This window comes from Gobio gobio (assembly GCF_949357685.1).
Source record: "Gobio gobio genome assembly, chromosome: 7".
Classification (NCBI taxonomy): domain Eukaryota; kingdom Metazoa; phylum Chordata; class Actinopteri; order Cypriniformes; family Gobionidae; genus Gobio; species Gobio gobio.
In genome coordinates this window covers 48,083,968-48,096,911 of record NC_137103.1, presented here as the reverse complement: position 1 = coordinate 48,096,911, position 12,944 = coordinate 48,083,968, and the positions used below count along the sequence as shown (strand labels likewise).

The 12,944-nt window shown below is 38.4% G+C and overlaps 1 protein-coding gene across 3 annotated transcripts in view; it reads right to left on the bottom strand.

Annotated features, from left to right (window-relative positions):
- Positions 1-12,547, bottom strand: part of adarb1b (adenosine deaminase RNA specific B1b) — a 213,733-nt gene extending 201,186 nt beyond the window's left edge. The window contains exon 1 of one of the 3 annotated variants that reach the window (XM_079822489.1): positions 12,348-12,547. The gene's annotated coding sequence lies outside the window, so the exon portion shown is untranslated. The remainder of the gene's footprint in view (positions 1-12,347) is intronic. The other 2 variants (XM_079822491.1, XM_079822490.1) reach the window with 2 other exon arrangements.
- Between the last annotated feature and the right edge of the window lie 397 nt (positions 12,548-12,944).

Genomic DNA, 12,944 nt, shown 5'->3' with positions numbered 1-12,944 from the left:
CAGTGAAAGTTGCGTCTGCAAGTCAGTTTGTGTGTGTAAATGTACGTTTTTTTTAAAACATTTTCCACTCCTGATGTCATTTCTAGGGAGAAATTACTAATATAGTGATTAAATATTTGTTTAGTTCTCACCAAAGCCATCTCTATTTTGCTGTAGAATGAAGGTAGTGAACCCAAAATACACACAACTTGCTTTATTACGAAACTGAATGCAATGATAAAGTTCAGTTTCTGTAAGTGAATCGATGTAGATTCAATAGTGATTCAGACAGTTCACCAAGTGAATCATTACTTTGTGAAAAGAATCAGCTCATAGGTTGCGTCCGAAAACTGGAAAATACTGCCTTCGGAGGACACATTTCAAGGTAAGGCGGCATTAAGGCACATCCGAAACTAATGTTAGCTTCACTTCCTGTCTCCTGAGAGACCTTCATCTGATTGATTTTTGAAGGCAGCATAGATGTATCCTTCGCTGCCTTTGATATCCCACAATCCTGTGCGTTCCATTCTGTGACAGTTGAGCTGGGGAAAAAAGATGGCGTTCGAAAGTTGCATCTGCTGGTCAGTTTGTGTATAAATGTATGTTTTTACCAACATTTTCTACTTCTGATGTCATTTCTAACTATTTGTTTAGTTCTCACCAAAGCTCTCTCTATTTTGATGTAGAGCATTAAACTATTACACTTCCTAAGAAGTCTGTCCGAAATTAGTTTTGGGAGGTGCCTTCATGCACAAACACTGCCTTAAGGCCTGTTCACACCGGGACGATTTTCGCGTGCGTTTATCGCAGACGTTTAACGCCTCGTGACTAAACAATGGGCGCCAATGTGAGTGTGCACACCGACGCGTAAAACGCCAGGCGTAAAAGCGTCATTTAAAAAAAAAACGCCTCGGGATCGTTTTTTATTTTGACGCGGCGCGTTAAAAACTGGCCAACCAATGAAATCAGCGCTTTTGTTCACGTGCCTGGAGCTGCTGAAGTGACAGTAAAACACGACTTGGTGGCCCTCAAGCACAAAATCGGTCTTGCCGAGCACACATTGATACGACGAAGAAGTAGTAAGTAGACAAAGAAGAAGATGGGCTGCTAATGCTGCTTGCCAGTTAGCAAAAAGTGTGTGAATGATTTTGCCATAGACATAATATATCTGTGGTTTTGGCAAGCACGTAAATACTGTCTCTCTTCTTCTTCTGTGTGACAAGCGAGTGTCAGAAACGTAAAGTGCCGCAGCACCACCTTGTGTACCTGGAGCGATATCTACTGAATGTGCACGTTCACTCGGCACATCGCCAGTGAAAATCGCTTGGGTGTGAACACTCAAGACACGACGAAAAACTTCACGAAAAACGCGTGCGATATTCGCCCCGGTGTGTACATGCCTTTACCAGTCATTGTCTGATAAGGCAGCGAGGCAACGAGTCACTGCCTAGGTTTTCAGATGCAGCCATAGTCTTGGTTTCCTGAAAATTTGCATTCACAACTTGGGTAAAATATGATTTATTTTGACTTGATCCATGTTCTGATATGATCTAAACAAAATCGCAAAAGAAAGGTGCTTTTAACATTTTTAAAAATGTTAAGCAATGTTTTAACTGTTTGATCCCAACAAATGTAGCTGGATATCATATTTAGGTTTTAAATTAGCCATGGATAAATTAAATCCTTTGTGTAAAAAGCATTTTTTAATATAAACTCCTCTAAAGAGTAGGCACTTCATAACACAATGTATAGCATTCATTACAGACTTCAATTTCAAGGGAGCCCATTTCCTGATTAACCTAAGAAATTAAATTAAGATTAATCAACTAACAAAATAGTTGCTCTCATGATGAAAACTGCAATCTCAAGTTCATTATGAACCCAAGGACCTCAGGGTAAGATAACTGCCGTTTCCATTCAGCCAAACCAAAATGCAAAATACACTTTTTTCCCTTCAGTAATTCAACTACAGTTTTTTTTTGTCTAAATAACAAGAAAATATAAACTATTTTGTTTAGTCAATAAATTAACCCCACATTACAGGGGCTTTTTAGCCCACAGCGAACACGGTGTTCCAACCAAGAAACTCCATTTACACAGGATACTAACGCACCCAGTCTATGCCTGTAAAGAAAACAAACAAGAGCAGTGGTTTTCCCCCGGAGGCACATCCATGTGTATTATTATGGATCTTTCATTCCATCTAAAATACAAGTCTTCCTCGATTGTGAATCCTTGAGAAAGCAACAGAACACATATGACTTGCAGATATGTGCGTGTCCTACACTGCAGTGAAAACAAAAGGGTTGAATTATCGGGAAATGCACTGTGCTGACAGAAGCTTTCACCAGTGCTAGTTGAGGAAGCCCTCATACAGCCTCTCTCAGAAGCCCAGCGATCACGCAACAACCACGTTTCAGGAATCCTTAAGATCAAACCTGTAGTCAAAGTAAAGATAATCAAGCGGAGCTGCTAAAGGCCTGGCAGTTGCATCTTAGCATTACGCTATGACTCATTGTGGCTAAGGCACTGATCTTAAAATCTGCCTTGAACGCACACAAATCAAACAAACCACTGAGCAGGATCAGAGAAACCATATCAAAGCTTAAACCGGAATCTTTAATCACTCTTGAGTGCCTCCATACAAGCAGACCGTTCTCCTGGCCGGAGCTTCAGATGTCCAGGTATATTTGTCACTGGTGCTTACTGCTAACTCGTGTCATTTAATCGTAGGGCAAGACCTCATCTCGCTGGTCGTGCCTTGCTGCATTTAATTCCATTCCTTAAACATTCAGCAAAAGAGCAAAGCCATATAAAAAGACACTTCAGGGAGATGTTCAACTCAGAGGATTCAGCTTTGCAGGCAAAAGTACCTTTCAATTCAAGCAAACTATCACTTGCCTCGCAATGAGAAAGTCGAAAGCTATAAATGCAGGTGAGGAGATGAACCAAAGAGAACTCCGAAATAAGTGTTTGACTAAGAAAAGTGCAAGCCAAGACACCTGCCTGTACATGTGATGACAACGGCAAACAATGGCGTCTACGAATATAATACAGAACTTCACAGATAAAGATATACATTTATTTAATGTTTTTGTTGCATAAATGACAACTTATTTCAGTTAAAGATAGGGGTATAAGAAAATATTGATGAATACCACGTGAATAAGTTTGGCGCTACTGTATCGATTCTCAAAAACACTGTATAGATTTATTCATTTGTTTACATCCAAGATTCGTGTCAGTGGATTTGTGTTCAGTTTAACCCGACTGAAAAATGGCAGTGTTATCTCAGAACATAAACTGTGACGCGGAGAAGCGCAAGGGTGCATCGTTAGCATTAGCAAATCCAGCTCACACGGCGGTGTTCAGAGCTGAAGACTCATTTCGGCTTCCGCTATAAAGAAACCTCTAAGTAGATCGACAAGAATCATGTTGTTTGCAAAATAAGCCATGCTAAAATCAAATAATTGGGAAATTTAATCAGAGATCTCACTTAACCCGATGCCGTCCACGCTGATGAGTGGCATTTCAATAGAATATGTAAATATGTGCTGCACGCTTTCCTCTCAATAACAAAATATACACACAGCAACAAAAATGACAGATTCCCACTGTTTTGATTTTATTTTTTAGATTTAGTTTTTGCTCATGTTTTATTCATATGGTCGATGTTCTTTATGACAGCTTTTCTAAAATTAGATCCTGATCCTACAAAAACAAAAACAAGAATTATTGCAATATATCGCCTTTCTTACATTAAATCACAAAATATTGCATCGTAAACCCAGTATTGTGATACATATTGCAATGCCAGATTATTGGCGATACACATCCCTTACAGTCGTTCATTTTAAACTAGCATTTTTAGCTTAAAGGTGCAGTGTGTAATATTTATGACGATCTATTGACAGATATGCAATTTAATATACATAACATGGTGTATGAAGACCTTACATAATAAACCGTTATGTTTTTATTACCTTAGAATGAGCCATTTCTATCTACATACACGCGGGTTCCCTTACAGAGAAGTCATTATTTTGCGCCGCCATGTTTCTACAGTAGCCCTAAAAAGACAAACTGCTCTACAGAGCGCTAGTCACTCTCTGCGGTCTCAGACGACGATATCTTTGTCCTGTGCCGGCCACCGTAGCTTCTCTATGTGCTTCGAAAGGGAGGGGTGAGAGACCGCTAAAATTTACATAGTGCACCTTTAACAGTTTGAGAAAACTCAAGAAGAATCGCTAAACAACTCTGGATAGATATAAATCACATAATAAATGTATAATTTTAACAGACAGCTCAAAACAAAGTATTTTATTGCAAAAACTTTACATAATTACATAATGATGATGATAATAATACTGATAAAATTTAATACTTAAGTATGTTATTAGTAGTATTAGCAATTACATAATTTTAGCATTTAAGCTTAGCAGTTAAATATAGCTCAAAACAATCAATTTTGATCATAAAACAACAAACAATGGAATTGTTATCATAAATAAATAAATTATATTAAAAACAATATCAGTATATCTATAAAATCACAAAACATTTCAAGCATTTCAAAACATTAGTTTGTGTAGAAGTCATGGGAATAGTTTCACTCTTCACTATGTAGGCCGCAGCATTGGTGAAAAAAGCACTTGGAACAAACTGGAGCAAGCGTTTAAACATTCTGTGACTGCGCACTAGAAATATGAATGACGAACAACCATGTTAAATGCTGAAAGATGTCTCCTTAAGGTGTGTGTTGTGCTTGTGGTCAAACATCTGTGCATTAAGGGACGACCTCTGAGCGCTGGAACTACTCCTACTAGGGGGTTCGGAGAAGTCATTTGACGCGCATCACAGATCCCGGCATTGTCATATGCGGGAAAGCATTTCCCCCTCTTCGCTAATGGTGGATTCCTTTTGTGTAAGAAGTTATGAAACGGGCTGGCCGTGCCCCAGCCCTTCTATGCGCAGCTGATGCGATTGGTGTACTTTCTTAAGGCCTTGTACTTGTTCTAAAAGGAGTTATGCAACCGCAGTTTCAAAATACAAACTTATTCAGCATGAGTAAATGCAGCCGCCCAGTTTTTGTGACGAGGAGATGGGGCGGCAATGATGTGCCCTCTGGGAAGCTTTCAGGGTGTCCCAGCCATGTTAGCCTCGGTTTCATCACCAGACCCATGACAAAAACCCTGCATCCCACTCCTCCATTTCCATCGGCCATGCTGCTGCCCAATTAGTCAGCCTAAAGAAGCACCCATCCACCCTCCCCCCACCCCGGTGACCGAAGGGCCAATAATTCCAGTCCAATAAATCCACTCTTAAAACTTTACTCACCAGCTTTAACACAACTTTGAGTCACACTTTCCAAATATTAACACAGAACAAAGCAAGAAATGAGAGAAAAAGCAAGCAACGTCAACAGGGAGACGGAATTTTACAGCAAAGCCAGAGACCATCAAACAGAATACTGCAGCAAAGACCTGTTTGGTCATTTTAAAGGCCCGGGTATACTTTATTTTCTCTGTTACCCTCAGTCTCGCACACAGTTGAGGGCGCAAGCCTCTCAAAGTATACTCCTTTGGCTGTGAACGCAGAAAGGCTTCGTTTTCTAGTGCTCAAGTCACTCGCACATTCGCTGTTGTAGACGCACACTTTTTTCTCTCTTTGGGTTGATATTGGCTAAACAACAAAGCCTTAAGCCCAAAGCATATATTGGACATCCATGTTAAGCGACGGTCAGCGGACATAAAAGTTGGGTCGCACGCTGACAGAGTGCGTGGACGTCCGCTGACCTTTGCTCAACACGGATGGCCAAAGCATACTTTGGGCTTAAGGCTTTGTTGTTTAGCCAATATCAACCCCAAAAAAGAAAAAGTCAACATTAAAGAAAGTAAAACAGAAGTATTAAATATAAATATTACGAATGTAGTTTCACAAAATGTGACAAAAGAATAAAAAATATTGTAATTAGGGAAGGGATAGGAATGGACCGATATGAAAATCTTGGCTGATAATTCATTATATATGAAAGCCGATAACGATATATTGGCAAAAAAAACAAAGACAAAAGCCACTCACCATTAAAAGCTATGTCCCAAGCACACAATTATAATGTTATTATAATTTTATGTAGCCTATATGACAAACTTGAGCTGCACATGTTGCACTTCCTTTTTAAAGTGATTCCAATCATATTTCAAGCGATTCAAACCCATCATGGCGAACAGTGTGCATCTGAAGGGTCTCAGATGAAGGAATAATCCACTATCAGCTTTAATATATCGGCATTCATTTTCTTATTATACTATAACGATAACATTAAAAATAAACATATCAGCAGATACCAATATGGTGGCCGATATTTCACGCATCCATAATAGCAATTGATCAATCTAATTAAAAAATGATATATTTATTACTGAATTTGGGTATAAAATATGAAACACTGGGGGGATTGATACATGCAACTGTATTATAATTAGGGCTCTGCGATATTGAAGAAAAATGCGATATCCTTGTTAAATAATGCGATATTCGATATAGGATACGATATTGCTTTAAGTGTGTAAAATCTATTTCTGCTGATATCTTTCACTTAAAGCATAACCGACTGTGTTTACATGAATACTCATCAAGACAGCCATTTTGACACAACGGTGTGTGTATTTGACAGTTTGAGTGTGTAACAAGACACGAAAAAATAACGGCTTGTGCGCACGTTTCGGTGTGTGTGTCAGACAGCAGACAGCACGAGACTGCAAGTAGTTGTTTTTCGTAAGTTATTGCATTTAATAACTCTTTTTAATGTCAAGCAAGTCACATAAGTAACAGTCATGTTCCCAGTCTATTCTCTGCTATATGCATCGACCTAAACGCTTACTTGTCACAATGTTGAAGTAGCCTATTAAAATCATTCAGATATTGCATGCCCTTGCGATATACATATTGCGATATGTACATTTGCGATATTTTGATAATTTCGATATACTGCGCAGCTCTAATTATAATAAATCAATCATTACCGTACTTGTGCACATCCCTAGTGACCACGTTAACAAAAGCAGCTCCTTATATTGTGAAACATAGCAGCACTAGACTGGGTAAACCCAGCCTGATCTGCCGGCGATTTGATTTCGCCCTGCAACTTGCAAACCTGTACAATCATTTCTAATGCTTCTGTTACACTTTTGCGGGAACCAATCACAGACTGGCGCACTATTGGCAGGTTTAACACGATGACGGATAGAGAAGCGATGGGTCGTTGCCTGGTCAACGCCCGTTGATCACGCCTCTTGTGGTCTGATTGGTTGAAGGACTATCCAATTGCATACAGAGTCATTTGAATTATGCTCGTTTATCACGCCTCTTGTGCAGTACAAAATACATAGCAGACTCCACAGACCAATGTTCAATCTTCAATTGAGCTTGGTCTGGTGATAGCCAGACAATAGCAGCACCGCAATTACAAAAAATATCTTTATCAGCATATTTTGAGGAACATTTAAGCAAGTAAAAAAGCCCAGATGACATTCAGCAACTGATTGGGGGATATGTAATCAATATATTAGAAACAACTCAGTGTAGCCCTTTGTTCAGATTTTAGCAACGTATTCACTCCATTAACACTTGAAACGTCCTTATGTTTGAAGTATTAATGATGCAGATATCATGAACAGAGCTCAAGACAGGGGTAGAATGAGGACATGAATGAAGCTGCAGCTTTCATATCGTGACACACATAGCTCCATTGTGTTCATTATTTATGTGCATCACACCATACAATAACTTCCTGTATTTACTGCTGCTGACTACCATTATTCAATTTTCCCTCTAGACTAACTAGAAATCAGTGCTGGTAGTTTCCATCTGACTAACTGCCTAAGATGTGCTGTACATCCAGTATTGTACAACAGCAACAGACCAGAAAATATTGCACACAGGGTTGGGGCGATATAACAAACATGAATATTATATTTGTGATGAATAAGCAACATCTTGAATATTGCAGTGATTTAATGTGCTTATTATTCAACTGGCCTAAAGTCTAGTATCACAATTGTTTGTTCATTGTCTAGCGAGATAAAAGTATAATCTAATTTAAAATGAAATCAAATTAAACGTATTGAATCAAATTTAACATCAGAATTGGAAAGATTTATTCATTTCTTTAAATTGATTTAAACTGTCCATTTCAAATAAATAAACACATACATACATACATACATACATACATACAAACGTTAATCTGAAATTTAAATAAAAAAACAGGAAAAAAAAGATACAATAAGCTAAAAAAAAAAACATAAGTAGTAGTGTAGTGTTGTCACTACTGGAATTTCCAACATCGATATCGATACCTTGAGAAAAAAAAACTGCAAAAAAAGCCATATTTATAACATTTTCCTCCTTACAAATAATGTGTTCTCACATAATTTGCTATACATTATATAATATTTTTTTTATAATTTGGGTAATCTGGTTGCAATAGCTTACACACAGAACAGGGAGGCTTTATTTGAATCGTTTAACAAAATTTATTTAAAAAAAAAAGTAATCAGTAATAAAATAAGAACAAATTGCAAACAATAGCACAAATAAATACAATAGAATAAAAGTCAAATGGCTTTAAATTTTTTGGGTGGGTCTAACCATAATATTCAGGTAAAAAATACTACAGTAATCAAATGTGAAGACTATCCAGTGTTATTTTATTGTAAAAAAGAAATTCAGATTAATGCTTACAATTAAAGTTAGAAAAGTATTTTGTTCTTTGATTAAAAGGACAGAAGGTTTATTAGGCTGCTGTCACTTTAAGAGTTTATGCACGGATCCAATATACTGTTACACAACATGCATTCTCAATCAATTATTAATTTACATTCCAAAACTTACTGTATTTATCTGAATACTTGGCAAGACGGGCATTTTGACATAATTGTGTGTGTATTTGACCGTTTAAGTGCAATAAGCCATGAAAAAGAAGTCAATTTGATACTTGCAAGCTGTTTGGGCTAGGGTTGGGTACTGACCAGACCGAATCAGGAACACTCCACTGTTTTTAGAAATAGGGCTTGTTCAACATCTTTTCTACATTTAGATATGTGGGCAAATGCATTTTTGTCTCAGTGCATGCATTGTTTTAGTTTGACAGGGTCACCGCTAGCTTAGCTTCGCATAATGAATGGAATCCTATGTTGCCAGCTAGCATGTCCCGAGTAAAAGTGATCCAAAAAAAAAAAAAAACCTAATTATTTCTTGTGGCCACGTGCGTATTCACAACAAATACAAATAGCGATGCAGATTAAGACTAGGCGATTTCCTAGGCAGATATTAACTTGGGTCTATATTAGGGTGTAGTACAGGCGAAGCACTGCTACTTGGGTGCTGAGATATCACGCTACACATGATATCCCCAAACTTTGATTTCATGTGTTGTGAGAGTTCTACAATATTTAGCCAGAGAATATGGTCAGATTTCAAAATAAAGCTGAACCTTGAAGCTGGTTTGTAACATACCAAGAATACCCACTACGTTGCGGTTATTAGTAGTGTAACTGTTATTTAGTGTTAAATTAGGTCTATTGTAGTTGGGTTAGGTTTTACTGTGAATTTGTGTTTTGTATTTATTTATATTTATATATTTATTATATTTAAACTGTTAATAAATTGTTCAATTGAAATACTTTTTCCCCTATAAAAAGCCATTCCAAAGTATCGGTTTGGCACCGGTATCGTAAAAAACCCAAACGATACCCAACCCTATAGATCAGTGGTGTGTGCGCTTTTGGTGCGAGAGTCAATTATGAGTAAAATTATGCGCAACACAAGCTCTATTCAGATGAATGAGACAAGTGAGTGACAGGAGGCGATACATTTCGAAATATCGATATTTTTACTGCCCTAATAAGTAGATTAAGCTTTTTCCCAGCTCTACTTGCACATGGTATAAAAGGTTTCACTCCAGATCATTATATCAGCGGTTTAAATAATCAAACTACACCACCCGTGTCACTTCCTGCATATTTAGTCAGCAGCCCAATGGACAAATTGAAGCCAATTGAATCTGACACGTCTGGCGCAACAAAGTGCCACAGAGAAGAACAAATACCCAGCTAAGCCTAACCTTCAACTCTGAACTTGACATCAAATGAGACACCCAATACTCAATGGCACTTTTTGTGTGCCCTGTGGCTAAACTCGTCTGTCCGACCAATACAGATCGCAGCGCAGGAATCTCTCCACGTCACAGAAAACGAGCAGGTCGAAAACGTATTAACTGATGCAATGCTCATGTAGACAATGGCATGACCCGAAAACAAGCTGTTAACAAGGATGCAGTGATACCATGTGACGGATTACACACTTCTTTAACAGCCAGGGCGGCCGACAGGCCAAACATAAGCAGCACCTCGGTGCGTACGAGTGGCGAGCAGACAGTCAGAGAAATGTTATGTATAAATGATACTGACAGCATGTGCGGAATTCAACTTAATGTCCCAAAAAACAACAGCTAGTCAAATAGCAATGCTCTCAAACTTCATTTCCACATAATCTGCTTATAATGTCTTTACACATCGGATTGGCGCAGCCAAGTCATTATTAGGAGACAAATATGAGTTTTGAGTCTTCGGGGGATATATGACTAAGGAGATGTAAGCAGAATGAGATTGGCTGTCTCTAAATGAATCATACACTTATGCTCCGCAGAGGACAACAGGCTATCTCACGGGCTACTCTGAGGTTGGATGGTTAAGCTGCTTTGACGGCTGCTCATCCCCCGCAATATTAAAACTATTTTATATGAGACCACAATGGGCATTAATAACTTAAGTAGGGCGTCAGGATAATAGAGCTGCTTTGACATACAGTACTAAGCAATTGCATTTATGTTTAAATTTCAAGTTATCATTGAATGGTCCAGTGATTGGACAAAACACTGACCCCACAAGAGTATCACAGTCAAAAGCATGACATGTAAAAACACTAGGCACTTCTGATATGAGCATTACAACATGACTGCAGTATTTTGATGAAAAGAAATAACCAAAGTAGGAAAAAAAGGCAAGTGCATAAAACAGGAAAACACAGTGAAACTGAACAATGCACAGCAGGTGCACTGGTAAAAAAGTTAATAATCACCCACTCAGATATCATAATGTTTACTCACATCCAAATCGAAATGTACTTCAAATGACTTAAAACGCAAAAAGATCCATGTGTGTGTGTGTGAGAGCTAGTTTTCAGCTGCACCAGCTGTCACCATCAATACACACTTTTGGTGTTTACAGAGAATTTGATGACTAATGGTCCAGGGTGTAAAAAAAGGTGACTATTAATAATGATAACAGCCAAACAAAATTATGTGGATACGCAAAATATTTATGTTTATTTTCTTCTGGTAATTATAATTTAGAAAAAATAAATGAACCTGGTGATGAGACTTTAAAGTGACTTGGATGCAACAGTAAATAAATAAAAAATATCTAAACAATTTTTAATATTATACCATTTCATTTTAATGTTTAATCTTGGTTAAAGTAATAAACATAACAATTGGTGAAATTAATAATACAACATTTTATTTACAGAGCACTTTTCAGGGTAAATATGGCTACTGGACTATACTGGTATACTACTGGTAGCATATATATATATCTTTTTTTTTTTTTTGACAGCTGTCACCATATTCCTTCACCGAATGGACCTTTGACGTTTTGGTAACTCGTTTTGTGTTTCACAAAATGAGGCAAACAATGAGGGTGTGTATTATCAGTGTATTGCAAATGCTTTGCGGAACTAGCGACTAAATTGAGCTAGCCAAATTTAGACTGAATGGGTGATTTCTACCACGGCGCTTCACGCGAACACATTTTTCGACAGAAATATTGTTTGGAAGTTGAATTGTAAATGCACTTGACCAATAATATCGCGTCGGACTCGTGTTTTTCTCTAGAACAAGCCATCTCACAAACACAAGCGCGTTCTTTTCTACCCATCTATCCTCCGCGCGCGTTTCCATTGTGGACTGTGGAACTGCATTATGACAGGCTCGCGTGCCCCGCTTCCGATCAGAGCTGCAGCGATGCATCGCGTTCATTATTACAGTTTCACAGTACACGCGCGTTCCCGTTCAGCACTAAACACCATAATGTGCACCTTCCAGCAGCGGGCGGTGGGTTATCATCTACTATAGACCAGTTCTACGTCTTCTAGCCCTCTCAAATAACCAAATGAACAACTTGCGTTCGGATCCGAGGAGCTTCGGTTACAAAATATCCGTTAGCGTTACATAAACACAGCGGGAACACGCGCAAAATATCCAGCGTCTAAAAATAACACAAGAGTGGAGAAACGTCAATACTCACGGGTGTGAATGCGGCGATCGGCACCTCAATACAGACTCAAAGGACACCCGTCCGCCATTGGAATAAAGTTGAGAGCCCACCTCTAATCTCGATGATGTTCCCGGGAACGGAGTAGATCTGTTTGATCACACGAGCGGCCTAGAATACTCTCGCGGGGTCGCCCCTCGGTAGCGCGCAACGTGGTTAAAGAAACACGCTGTGATTGGCTGAAGGAGTGCAGGGACCGCCCATAATGTGTCAGTCAGGGTGGGAGGCTGAACCCAAGCGACGAATCTGATTGGCGGAGCACACTAAAGCGAAACAGATTGGCTGTAAACACAACGGATGATTACATTTGTAAGATAAAAATGCAAATTTGTTGTGTTTAATTAATTATATCTGTAAACGACAGAGTGATGATGATCAGTTGGCTTGGCTGCAGCTATTACAGGTTTGCAGTGTAATCAAATATTTATGTTAGTTTTATATTGAGTTCCCACACTTCGTGCAAAAGTGCACTGATTCTTGAGACGTGTCTCATAATTTAACTTGACATTAGTTTTTAAAATACATTTCCAGTTTGATAATAATCAGATATGAACACAATAATGTTCTTAA